The sequence below is a fragment of the Stegodyphus dumicola genome, chromosome 4, assembly GCF_044657685.1.
Source record: "Stegodyphus dumicola isolate Sdum_Otavi_A_Nest chromosome 4, ASM4465768v1".
Classification (NCBI taxonomy): domain Eukaryota; kingdom Metazoa; phylum Arthropoda; class Arachnida; order Araneae; family Eresidae; genus Stegodyphus; species Stegodyphus dumicola.
The window spans coordinates 240561254-240576170 of NC_140771.1; the positions used below are offsets into that span (position 1 = coordinate 240561254).

The following is a 14917-nucleotide window of genomic DNA, read 5'->3' on the forward strand; positions in this document are numbered from 1 at the left end:
GCTCACAATTTTATATAATGTGTTTTGGAATGGCAAGTTTCCTATCATTCTGCAATAGTAAACAAATAAATGTTAAGAAAAATTAAAATTTTCCATTAGAGGGAGGTCCAGTTGGCTGCAGGTGCATTGCATTCCCTTCATGTAATTAGGAGTAGTGTTAACAATTGAGATAATTCAGTATCAAGATACAATACTGAATAGACTAACAAAAGGTTTGGAGTAAGGAAGTGTATAAACTGTTTAATATATATATATAAATTTCTTTTTAGTATATATATATAAATTTCTTTTGCATTTATTGAAAATCAGAGATTTAAATTCTAAAATTATGTTACTTTTTATTTCTTTGAATTTTTTACATATATATATATATATATATATATATGCTTTGCAGGGAGACTCGAAGTTTTTTCATCACATCTCCTGGCTTTTAATTTTCAGCCTTTACCAAAGAAAATGCTTACAAGCAATAAAGGAAATTTATTGAAATTAATAAAATTTAATACATTCCACTAATGCTTTTCAGAATAATTTTTCTTAGCAAACTTTATTTCATCTGAATTATATTTTTTCTTTTAAAATATCACTTGATCTGAGGTGTCTTTTAATATAAACAGTTATAGATTTTTGTGTGAAGATTCAAGCAATGTTTAATCAGTTAATATTCCTATTTAATTTTGTTAACTTCAGTATTTGGTACATTACCAAATTTATTCAAACGAATATCATGTACATCAATCATTAATTTTATTTTTATTGTTTGTAGAAGCAATGGTGCTTATATTAATGCAATTTTTTTGCTTTTCAAACGTCATATTAGCCTGAACTAACCAAGAAAAAAGTGCATTTTAAAATTTTTGCAGCAGAATTATGCTGTTCGGCTCTGCAAATTTCTTTATAAATGTTCGATACTAAGAACATATGCTCAAATTTCTTCACTGTATATCGTGGCAAATAGTTTTTATTGCAGTTATCTTAGAATCTTCAGTTCTATGTCGCTTTGAGAAATTTTAGAGCGTAGGTACCTAAATTGTTTGGCTGCATTCACTTTAAAATCTGCTTCTCAACAAAAGTTGATTTTTCAAAGACAGGTCTTAAAAATAATATCCCTTGTTTTCTGAAAGGTTGCCAGGTCTCCACACAAGCCAAAAGGCATAAGTGCCTGATTTTGTTATGAATGTGGTTTTTTAGTGTCCTTAGGTTTCATAGGTATTTGAAAAAAATACCCTAGGGTAAGATCTGACTGGGTCATATATTAAGTAGATTTTATCTTCTATAGTCAAAAGCAAATCTCCATGCTCAGCAAACATTGCTGGATTATCATATGAACTACTAATTGGTATAACTATTTTTTAACCCTCTATATATTTTCAATTGTCTCTTTTACCTTATGATGCCTGTATGGCTTAGCTCTACAGAGATGGTTTTCCTTTAATTGAATTTCATGTTAGGCTATTTGTTATGCCAAGATTATCAGATTAACCAAGTCTGCTAATTTTTCTTGCTGGTTGCATAGGGTCGAGTACAAGATGGTTGTTACATTGCTTCTTCTGCATTTCGGTCTTGGCTGCCATTTGCAGCTTTATTGTCGTTCTGTAAATTTATTTGTACTCTGGCTGTTTTAAGGAAATCCCTAAAAATGACAGAGGTCTGAAGATTTTTGACAAAAAGTATAGTCTTTTGGGATTCGTTTTTAACTTGAACATTAAAAATGGCAACTTTATACATGTGCAGTACAGTCAAAATACCGAAAATCCGCGTTGCGTCTCAAAATATAAACATTCAGTTTATAGGTTCCGGAAACTGCAACATTGAGTACGAAATATTGAAGAAAAAATACTCGCCGAATAATGACGTCATAATTATCAAATAATAATGAGTCATAACGGAAATACCAAATTATTGACATCATGATGAAAGTTTTTCCCCCTCTAATCTACATCAAGGTAAAAAAGCAGACGATTCACTAAACTCTTCTTTCAAGTTCACGATTCACAGTGTTGTATTTTCTGAGCTTTGTTATTTCATGAGATTATTTAGTGCTACCTTTCTTTTTATCCATATATTTTGTGGATAAATTAAGAATATTTTAAATTTCAGCCCTTTTTAATACATTTACAGATAAGAAATGTACTCATGATTTTACTGCTTGCAACATTGAAAAACGTAAGCATGTTGCATTGACGGTAATGCAAAAAGTGCAAATTCTACAAAAGATGGAGACAGGTGCTACTCCTTGGTTTATAGCAGAATGGTATGGAATTGTGATATGATTATGTATGATATATGGAAAAATAAAGAAAAGCTGTTGAAATTTTACAGTAACAGTGATTCTAACACCGGAATCTGAAACCGGAAATCTTTGCATGAGGCGAAATCGGCAAACCTCGATGCTGTGTATATATAATACAATGAATGATATAATCAATTTATATGTGTAATAATAATTTAATGCATATAATAAGTTATCGCAATAATGTATATAATAATTAAATTAAATGTATATAATATGCCTTATTTATTTTGCACTTTTAGTCTGAATATTATGATTTATTTTTTCTGTCCTGAAATCCGAAAATTCCTAAAATCTGCAAAACTTCTGGTCCCATGCTTTGCGGATTTCTGGATTTTTACTGTATTTCTCTATTGCAGTAATAACGTTTGCACAAAATAATTGATGTATTTTAAAATTTTCAGAAAGAAAATTGTCTCTAACAAGGCCTCTGTTGGCACATTATATAGAACATTAAAAGTGGCATTACTTTATGCATGTGCAATATTTCCCTCATGCAGTAATAACTTCTGCACAAAATAATCGATGTATTTTAAAATTTTCTCTAACAAGGCCTCTGTTGGAACGTTATTTAGCAAAATCTGAATGATGGGCAAGGCCAAATTTTTATGACCACTGTGTTAAGACATAATTTAATGTGATTTTGTTTCTCCACCCCTTGTTTTTTTATCTTAAAAGGTTTTCTACTATTGGCTTGCGAAACTCTGTTCTTTGGCTGTATTCCATTCTACACGTGCTCTTAGCCACCCTCCAACTTTCATATTTAACTGCCAGTTCAAACAACTGTGCTGATGTTTCTCAATTCAAGAAACTCCTGGATCGGAAGCAATAGTTGTAGCAAAATAATCTGAATAACTTCATTATCAGACCTTTTTCTGTATGGTAAATTAATGGCTTAAATTTTTCTTAAAATCTGTCAACTCCTCAACCTTATTTTGATACTTGCTGAATAATTCAGCTTCTAACCTTCCTCTGTCTTTGACCAGCGGGAATGCTTTTACAAGGGTAGTTTTGAATCTTTCAAACATAAGTGTCTTGCTGGCAATGTCTCCTAATAAAAATTTACCTATCCCGTTGTACTAGCTTAAAGCCTGTCCTCATAGCACGGGTGTTGCTATGGTTATTCTTTACAGAAAAAAGTGGTTGTCCATGTATTAAAAAAAAAAAAAAGTGTTCTCCCATCAAATGTTGCTATGGGTTTCATGTTGGTCTGCATTGTATCTGCCAAGTAGTCCAAAGTGCTCCTTTGGGTTTGCTGGAGCAGGTAGGCTCTGCAACAGCGATTGTTGGTGGGGCCCATTGAGAAGGTGAGTTGATCTTGGCCCATTAGTCCAGATTTATTCAAGTGCCAAATATAGAATCTCTTTCCTTCGTCATCATTCAATGTAACTTTATCAAGTGTTGGTCCTTGCGACTTCTCGCAGACTTGGAATACAGTGGGGAAAGGGTGTAAAAGAGGCTTTTACGGAACACTATAAACAGCACGGGCTTACATGCTTACAGTCACTGACCACTTGTAGTGCGAGACTTAAAAGATAATTTAACACTTAACTGAAAGGTAAACATAAGTGCAAGACTAGATAATTCAGTTTAATCTAACTGGTTGACTCGTAACTCATCCCAGCAGGATAATAAATAATTCAGTGGAAAGAATACGCTAATTTCCATACTGGTGAGGAAACGGGAATAAAAGCGATAGAAAAGGCTAACAAATTAAAATAAATATTAGCAAAAATAAATGAAATCCTGCAACTACCAGAATTCCTTTTTGTAGAATTAAATAAAAAGTTAAGCATTAAAAATCTCGTTACATATTTTCAAGATTTTCTGACTTATGCAGTTAAATAATCCAGATAACTCTTCTGTCTTTGTCTTAAACATGCTATTAAGCTTTCCTGTAAATTTCTCAATACTTTTTCCTTAGCCAAGTATAAATATTGCTAGCAGATTTTTTTTTCATTTGGGCAACAGTGTAACAACTGCTCTTTGTAAAGTTGGAATACTTGCAATGAGTTCCGAAATTACAAATTCATTAAAACAATAAGACGTCCTTTTTAAAAAATCTAATGTGTGCACCACATGACTTCCTTCTACAGAATATTAAATTATACCCATTTTTTCTTTTCATCTAAACTTAAATCTACTTCGTCGATAGCACATAAACCACATTAGAATAAATGCACTCTTTAAAATTCACTATATTTGTTTACCATAGCGACACTCTGGCCCAAGGTTCACTTAACAGCGTTAAATTTCATTCATTTTATAACTCATAATGAGCAAAATTTATATTATCTTAAGAATTATCTAATTGTTGCCACATGTTCTATTCAAATACTATAATAAATTTAAAAGGATGTATAAAAGAATATAAGCAAAGAGCAACAACAACAACAAAAAAAAGAAACTGTTTTCACAGACACCACAGGTACGCTTTTCATAGTAAAAGCCTTCTTAAGTGACTGAAAAAACAAATGCAGAGCTTCCGGTTTCTGGGGTACAGCTATAGTTAGTGTTTTGACGTTTTTAATATCTCCAACACTAGTCTGCGCATTTCTTCTATCACCCGATAATGATTGTGATTTTAAATTTTCAAGTTCATTCTGCTTCGAGCTAATTTAAGACATTCAATCTCTAACAGATAGCGTTCATTACTTGTTGTAAGCTTCCGATCCTCTGCGATCGATTTGACGACTCCATGAACAAATTCAACGTTTGTTTTGAAGGCATCAGAATTTTGGATAATTTTTTAAATGTCAGCTTTTTTAGCATTTTCTGGATCAGTCTCTCCGATTTGTTCTGCAATTGCTATTAAATCACTTTTCTTTAAATTATTTACGAGACTCATTTTAAAAACGAAACAAAAGTATCACTATCTTCAAAAAAGAAATAAAGTTTTCACAGTACCTTCTCTGAAGTACTAATTTGGTCTTCTACTTTCACAGTACCTCTGGTCAGAGCCCCCAGATTTTCTGTGGTAGGGGAGTTGAAAATGCTTTGGAAAAAAAAAAAAAAAAAAAAAAAAACAATTCCAATTCAATAAACAATTCCAAAGTTTTCCACACCACAGACGACATTTAGTAACATAACAAAAAAGAAGGTACGTTAAATCGAGTCACAGTGCCATTTGATATAAACAGGATTCTGGATAGGTATTACCAGTCTTATATCATAGCAGCTTAGTGCCTACTCGCACTTGCTGTCGTATTATGCAGTTCAGTTTACCACCTCCTCATGGAAACATAGTTCATTTTTAACCACCTTCTCGTGGAGACATCTTACCACCTTCACGTGGGATAGAAGACTCTGTCTAATGTCATACTCCTCTTTAACCTCGTGCTCGCTGCTGGCGCATAGGTGAGGCCCTCTGGTGGTCGTGTTGCACTTACGGATACCACATTTATATACTTTTTGGTGCGGCCGATTGCAACCGAAATATGAGGTGCACATCTACATGTTATAGCAGTCCTATATACAAAATTTCAACATTCTGAGGCTACTCATTTTTGAGTTATGCGAGATACGTATGTACGCACAAACACCACAAAAAATTCTCTTTAGAATTCATTTAAAATTAGTTTTAAAATTTTTTTTTGGGGGGAAAGAGTCCTTTATCCTGTCTTTATGTACAGGTGTCATGCAAAAAACATTGTTAAATTGCATTCGATAGCGTTGAAATATGATGCTTGAAACTTTTCTTGATTACAATACTTCTTTTTACTTTATACAAAGAAGTAAAATTTATTTATATTCTTTTTAGGATAAAACACTGTAGTTTGGTACCTGTTGCATTAGTGAGTAGGCAAGATGTCCTTATCTTGAAAAATTAGAAGGCAAACATATATTTAAGGGTACCCCTTGGTAAAAATTGGTGATTTTTGGTGGTACACTGCACAAAAAAAAAGGGGGGGACAGTGCTATATCTCCTGTTCTACTGGGGCGATTCACGAAATTCAAATTGCATTTTTCATGTCTCAAAAGTGCGACTTAGGATATATATTAGATTTATATATAACACTATTCTAACTGTATTTTGACACAAAATCGGACTTTTTCTGAAAAAACATACCAATTTTTTTACATATTTCGATTCTACGACTCAAATTATGTCAGAATACCAAGTTTTGTAAAAATCGTACAAGTAGTTTTTAAAATATTAGCTCTCAAAATTTTAGGTCCTCAATGTTAATTGAATTTGGCAAATATTTATTAATATCTCTTTTTTTTATTAAACTTTTTTTATTTTTCCTTTCACATTTCGAAATTTAGGTTCCAAATAAAATTTACCTATTTTTTGTGTTCTATTTTTTACATTTCTATTTTTAAATAATTTTTATAAATTTTTTGAAAAAAAATTTTAATTATAACCTGTAAAATTTTTACCATCATCTTAAAGTAGGTGTATTTCTAAGCATACCTGCAAAAAATGAGACTTTTTGATTCAAAATTTTCTAAGATATATACAAATTTACATGGTTTCGCGTTTTGAAATTTGGCATAATTTTTTTAGCGATAATAACGCCAAATGTGGTTTATGGATTTTTGTTACAGTGAATTGCCACAGCTATTTTTAACCTTAAGTTTCAAGTAAAATTTTACGGAGAATTCATTATATGATTTTTTTCCCTCGATGCATAATAAATATTTATTAATACTATATGAAAAGCTATTTTTTTAAATTGTAGATGATACTATTCAAATTTTTAACTGTTTTTTAAAATTTCTCTCTTTCTTCCTTGTTTTAAAAAAATATTTGTAAGAGTAAATTTTTATCTTCAGCGTTTTATCGACTGCTACTTTAATTTAACTTCGTTTAAATCAAATTGTCTAAAACTGAGAATTTTCGTTTGATGTTTATTTGAATTTTATGAAAATATTTTATGACATTAACTGCATAATTTGTTTCTAAACAAGCTGTTGCTTATGATGTGACTGAAAGAGCGGATGATACTATCATCCATATTTTTAAGCACAGTATATTTTTATAGAAACATAAGATTTAGAATAATCATTTTTATAAAAGTCAAGCTATAATATAAACATACAACCCTCTAGAGACCGAATAAATGGAAGTTCAGTGGTTATGTAGAAATGATCTGCAGCTACTTAATAGCATGATAAGTCAGCAGGTTCTGTGGACAAGTAAGAATAATTATATAAAAGATACCCAAATTCTGGATTCAAATATCAACAAGGGTACGATGTTTATTAAATGAATTTAAGAAGTTTTTAAACATAAAAAAATCAACTCATTTTTTATCCTAAAATGTATTTTTATGCGTATCGTATTTTCATTATATCCTTAAAATTCTATTTTAGAATGTAATTGTCAAGAACTGAATTCTAATCATCAGTAATTATTACAGTTATTAATAAATCCTTCTTATAAAGTAATTGCAAATATTTCAAAAAACTGAATGCAAATATTTCTGATTTTATATTAATCAAGATTGCACACGATATTATTTAATTAAGGAATGACCATCTAAGTTTAGAAACAGCGTACCGTAACAGGAATTCAGTTATTAGCGCCGTATTTTTCATGTTACTCCCAATTGGCAAGCTACATCGTGCTTAAACTAAGTTAGTTGGTTATTTGAACATAGAAAGAACATGGGAACTATTTGGTTAAGATGCTTTCATAGAGAACCTTTGTAAAGAAATACTACTAAATTTTAGAATACTACGAAAACCAACCATGCAGCTTGGGTTAGACTTCGCAACAAACAATTAGTATTTAACAATCCTCAAATGCTAGGCAACTGGTGAGGCTCCAATTTAATATTTTGCTTGTAAATATTTAAAATATTGTTGTATTCTTAGACACAAAAAGCAGAATTAAGTTTTGTTAACTCGTTAGTAAACTACCAAGCCGTAGTGCAAATGAATATTCAATTTGTTTTGAAATAATTGTATTGACTTAATATTTTTGGAATATGAGCTAAAGAAGGAATGTTCTTGGGAGATTAAAGAAGTGTTTAAATTCAGTGATATTCGGTTTGTCTTACAAGCTCAGAATCAAAACGATTCTGCAATTGCCCGAGTAGTTGACTTGTAAATGGCTGTGAATTAAGCAGATGACTTTAATCTTTTTGTTATTCAGTCAGAAAACGTATTCCAAATGTTTTGTATTGCATGACAATGCATCTTTTCATTGTTCAATAACCAATTGGAGAACCGCTTGTATTCCGAAAATAAGTATGTGTACTGAATCATCCTGCATGTTCTTCAAATTTGTCTTGTGATACTTTTTCTTTTCCAAAAACTAAAGTTGCCTCTCAAATGAAAGTTTTTTCACATTGAAGAGACAAAAGGACTATGACATCTACTTTTACAGGCATGTCAAAAACAGATCTCTACAAGCTTTCTCTTCCATTACGTGTTGCGGATTCAGACAAAAAGTTGTATCAGCGTAAATTCTATAACCTATTTTTATTACACGCTGATTACTTTATTGACATACAATGAATATATACTAAACCTTTTACTTCAGCTTCAGTAATTCGGAATTGTTGTCGGAACTAGGATTTAGAAGATAAGTCAAATTGAATATTTTGGATAATCCAATAAATTCAAGGTCAAAGTTTCAATAATTTATTTTTGGAGGGAGTGAAATTTTTTTCAGTTTTGGTCCATTATCCTAAGTATATTTGCTTCGATTCTTTATTTTTTCCTTAAAAGCGAAAATCGTACGCATGGTATACATATGACGCATAGCTTCAAATTAAAATTTAATGATATACAGGGTGATTATCATTAAAGTTCCACTTTGAAATGGTGATAAAAGGAAACTACTGGATCAAATGTTATCAAACTTGGTAACCATGTAAAGGAGGTCATGGGAATTTATTTTCCGTGAAAAAAAGAAAGTTCAAAACCTCACCACCAAGGAGGAATGGCACTGTATGCAATATTAACATTAATATGTATTGTTAAACGAAATATGGGTCGGAATCTAACTTAAACTTTTGTTACATGGGTTTAATATGTTGTATACTATTGAGAAACTTTGAAGTAAGCAAATTACTATTTAAAGGCGTTAAATTCGATGTGTCGAGTGTGCCATCCGTGTAAGGGAGAAATTTGTCCGTGAAAACCACGAATTAGCGATTAGAAAATTTGAGATCGCAAATCACTCGCACAAGTGCATACAATCTAGAAATCACTTTCTTACAGATTGCTAATTTGTAATTTTTGAAGCCTGAATTCGGCCCTAAAACATGAAGATACTGATTCAAAACGCTTTTAATCGATTTGGGCCAAAGAAATCCCTCATGTTATCTACCTAGTTCCAGTGCATTATCCTACTGCATTCGATTGCATAGCAGTCATTCCAAACCGTTTGGTGTGGAATGACAGCTAGTCTCATAACTGAACCATTTTTCTCTGAATAGCAGTCGACAGCTGGACCAACTTAATGTGATTGCGGCTCGCTTAGAGTCAATGTTACAATGTTTCGTGATACTTGAACTGCAGTAACGTGACATTTTAGATACTACAATTTTTATGCAGGGCTAGGCCCCACCGCACAGTTAACTTAGGAAAGATTTCACGAATGAACGTCTTATAGGCCAACACTTCTCTTCCCACGAGACCTTAAACCTCTGTGACTGTTAGCTATGAGGTTATCTCAAAACAACTGTTTATGGTGATAATCTAAAACAATTTGGCAGAAATAAAAAATGTGATACACCGACATGTCCGTAACATTCCTCCTGATATGCTAAGAGCTGCTGTTGAGAGGATTTAATTTGCTTTCAGAAAATACTGGACGTTACATTGAACATGCTTCGTAACACGTTTCGGAAACGATTAAACACATTTTAAACCGATGTTATATGTCATATTTCATTTAACAATATCGCATACAACACCATTTTCCCCCTGGTGGTGAGTTTTTTAACATTTTTTTCCCCCCCTCCGAGGAAAATAAATTCCCATAACCTCCTTTACACGATTGCCAAGTGTGATAACATCTGGTCTGGTAGTTTTCCTTTTATGACCATTTCAAAGTGGAACTTTAATTATAACCACCATGTAAATTAAACTTTGAAACGCAATTCATGTAATTGATATTTTTAAAAAGTTGACAAGAATGCAAAATTTATGGAAGTCTAGCAACCGAAAAATCTTAATTTTCTTGTGTGAGCACTGAAAATAACTGTAGAAGGAAAGAAGAAAATTGGGGAGAAAAGTAAGCAAAAATTTGCAGGGAAATTTGGCTGTCAGACATACCAAGATGTTTAAAAAAGTTGGACGCTTTTGAAGATACTTTCATACTTCAAAGAATTTAGGTGTTCAAAGGGAAAGCACTTGGACGTGTACACCAGAAAATACCATCAATTGAGCTTGTGGTTAACAGAAAAGACAAAAACGATATCATTGCAGATTAAAATGAAGAGCGACTGGTTTTAGACTATATGGTTTTGTAAATTTAAATTATGTTACAGAACATCATATCGTATCATAAACGGAGAATCCCACGATTTCTCAATCGAATTATTTGAAGACTCGGGAGTTTATCCAGTGTTGTATGTGGATGTCGCCTAAAGACATTTTTTTCCCTCCTGATGAAACAGCGGCTGAGCGGTAAAGTCGCTGAACACTGCTAGTTCGGTCCAAGGTTCGAATCCCGCGAACGGGATGGCTGCATGGGCGTTTTCGTGGTTTTCCCCAGGTGTAACGTGTATATGAGCTAGTTTCCCTTAGAAAGTCCTTCACGAAGGCATCCCTTCTCTTAAGCAGATAGCCCTAGTGTGCTTTGTCATAATTAAATAAACCAAAACCTCTTGATGAAACCAGTCTTTCCTTTTATCTCATACCTTCAAAATGCTTTGCATCTAAAGACTGATAAAGGCTCTGATGAAATGGATTGAATTGGATTATTAAGTCATGGCAAAGCAGGGCTATCTGCCTAAAAGTAAGGATGCCTTCCTGAAGAAATTTCTAAGGGAAACCAGCTGGCATACACGTTACACATGAGAAAATCAACGAAAACGACCATGCAACCAGCCCGTTTACGGGGATTCAAACCCCGGAGTGAACTACCAGTGTTCAGCGCCTTTAGCGCTCGGCCATTTGTGGGCCTTTATGAAATGGAAGGCAATAACTTTATTTAAAATGATTGTCAGAAATACCAAGATGTTTCAAAAAGTTGGATGATTTTTATTATACTTGCAGAACGCCTAAAGAAAAAGAGCAAGAATGAAGCAGAATGCCTGAAGAAAAAGAGAAGAAAAAATAATTTTTCGCGTAAAATTTAGTATTTGTACTTTTTTTTAATTTAAAACTTTTTAATCTTATGATATTTGATTCTTGCAATTTCAAAAATAAAATATTTGACTAAAATATGAATATTATTTTAAGAAACCAAATGTAGGATAAAATTGTGTAAAGCAATAGGCACAATGATAAAACTGTTTAAAGCAGTGTATGCAAGTCATTCTAAGTTAAAATATCGGTTATACATCTCTCTTATTTATATATATCCATACCTGCCAACTTTTACGATCGTAATCCATTTTTTACGATTTTTTTCCTTTTTCAAGTGTTTTTAGTGATTTTTGTCGAAATTCTAGAATTTTTCGCCAATTGCATCCGCCAACTACCGCTACTTCGAATCCAGTAACCTGCGGTTTCTCCCAACTCGCCGCTTAACCAGCCAATCCAATGCGCTGAACTTGTTTCTCCGACTATTTTCTTTGTGAACGCCAGATTATTTTTTTCGCGTTCGTTTCAGCAGCAAGGGAATTACTCAGCGAGCGTGGATTGTCGCATTCTGTTTCTGACTCCAAGATTGCTCAGAAATATGCTTGTGCTCGCACGAAAACATCTTCTATTGTGAACGAAATTGCTTGCGATGCACAAAGTAAAACGATAGCTGCACTCCAGCAACGACAGCGATTGGAAGCTTTACCCGCGTCGTTGTCACATATTTCTGTGATGTTTCTAATGAAATGAAAACTCATCTTTTGCGTCTTCCATTGTTAAATGGAAACACTACGGGGGAAAATATTGCCTCCATGGTAATTAATGAGTTGAAACAACTTAACATCCCAATATCAAACTGCATTTCATTTGGTGCCATAATGATGCTTTAGATGAACTACAGAACCAAGTTTCTGCTGCACAGTTTGAGGACTTTGCCAGTTCTGGAGAAGATAGACTTGATGTCCTCGTTGGTATCTTGAAAAGAATAAAAGAGCTGATGGAATGTCAAAATATGATAGACTAGCAAGAGTTTTATGTGCTATTCTCGTAATTCCACACAGTAATGCTGAGTGCGAGAGAGTCTTCAGTGTTGTGAAGAAAAACAAAACTATGTTTCGTTCTTCAATTTCACCAAAAACTCTAGAAAACATTTTAATTGCTAAATGTTATGAGGAAACTAATTGTTATGACAGGAAATTTTCCAAAGAATTTTTGGCTAAAGCCAAAAAATGCACTCTAAATTCATTGCAATAATTTTTTTGTTTAACATTAAGTTCTTGTTTTATGTTTCCTAATAAATTTTTTAGTTACTACTTAATTGAGATTTACTAATGTAAGTACAATTTTCTTTTTTCTATTTGTATAAATTATTTTTTTAATATCAAAGCATGATATTAATTCTTCATGTTCTTCTGAATTTTGGAGAAATCTTCTGAATTTTTGGCAGGTATGTATATCTTTTCTGAAAGGAACATTGAAAGGCGTGCTTTACTGTATTTTCTCTTTTAATATATGCAGTTTTCAAATGCATCGCAGTCTGGGTTACAAAGTATTCTTCAGAAAGAAACACAATTCAAATAAATAAAATCAAATTCTGGAACATTTATATTAATAAATATATTTAAAATGCTCAGTTCGAATGAATAGAAAATTTTAAAATAATTATCTGAAGAGACAATGCAACACTAACAATTAAAGCAAAAGTCTAAAAATTATGTAGTATAAAGAAAACTATTAAAAAAAAATAAACGGTACACATTTGATTTAAACTACGCAGTTGGAATGAGTAAATAGAAGTTTTTAAAACAGTTATTCAAAAGAAACTATGCAACGTAAACAATTTAAATAAAAATTCGAAAAAGAAAAAAAATTACTTAAAGTTTATAACAATTATGGTTGATCTTTGGATTATGGTAACTTGGCGATTTTTTGGCGAAAATATGGCAACCAACTCTGCTACAGCAACCCTCTATTTTTTTTTCCCGCCGCCATTTTGTCTTCACGAAGTAAAGACATGTTTCTTTTCTTTTTATTTACTCAACACTTTTTCCAACAATCTACTAGCCGAATTACACTTATGCTAGAAATTTTATGTAACAAAACTGCTTAATCATGACAAATATTAACTGCAAAATTGGGAAAAAGTGCACAATCGCAAACTCCTTGTGCGTTTTTCAGAATAGCACATACACATAAACCATTTACAAGTTGACTTATTTTTACTTAAAAAAAATCCCAGAATTTCAAAAAAATGGCATTGCACACACTCTTAACTTTATCCATTTACACTGCTATTTTCTCATAAATTACAAAAATTTGCACGAAAACGCAGGAAATTTTCTTTAACTCCGTAAAAAGCACATATATGAAATTACCTGATCGCGAAAAAGTATATACCCTTTTCAAGAATGAACATTTCCACGTATAAAATAAATAAAATATCCAAAAGCTTTTACCTCTAAATTATCTATTAAATTATAAACGTCACCAACGAATTTATATGCAAACATTAAAAATAGTTACAAATACTTAGTGTCAAATATTTAAATTATTTCCATACACGTTTACTTCAACTGAAACGTATACCAAATTCGTACAAACATAAAATTCACAAAATAACTATCATTTAATTAAAATGTACACGTCGGCTTATTTTTACTTAAAAAAAATCCCAGAATTGCACAAAAATGGCAATGCGCACACTCTTCACTATATCCATGTACACTGCTTCTTTCTCATAAATTAAAAAAATTTCACGAAAATGCATGAAAATACTCAACGTATTCTGCTCAAACATATTCCAAAATACTACAAACATGTAACTCACAAAATCACGATCATTAAATTAAAATATAATTAAATTAAAAAACACTACTTAAAATATAAATAAGCACATACATTAAATTAATAAAAATTAGATTACAATCCTAATTACTTTAAACTAAATCATTGCTAATACCAATTTTCCAATAATACCATATTAATTTATTTACTCCTTACATTTAGAACAATGCATAAAAATAATATCCTCAAATGATTAAAAATACTAACTTACCTAATCTTCTTCAAAATCTTCATTACGTGGCACGCACACTTCCGTACAGAAAGAGTTCCAATCGGCTGCAGTACTACTGCTAATTTCTAAATCCGAAATCCAGTAGTCAACTGGCAGTCTATTCACCCAATAATAAGAAATTAATAAAATTTCACCCATACTCAAACTACTTTCAGGAAAACCATGTACCCTTCCTTACACTCCGTTTCACAAAATGTCCATTTTCACCAGATTTCTTGCACTGCCATTCAAACTTATCTGTAATATCCTTCCTTTCACACAATCTCAACTTATTATTACAGTCAAAAGTCGTTAATTCGGACACCCGTAATCCGGAATGATCTATAATCCGGACCTCA

At 32.0% G+C, this 14917-nt stretch overlaps 1 protein-coding gene across 2 annotated transcripts in view; it reads left to right on the top strand.

Moving 5' to 3' along the window:
- The window catches only part of LOC118204497 (uncharacterized), a 54332-nt gene that overhangs the window by 5244 nt on the left and 34171 nt on the right, over window positions 1-14917 (top strand). The window lies entirely within an intron of this gene.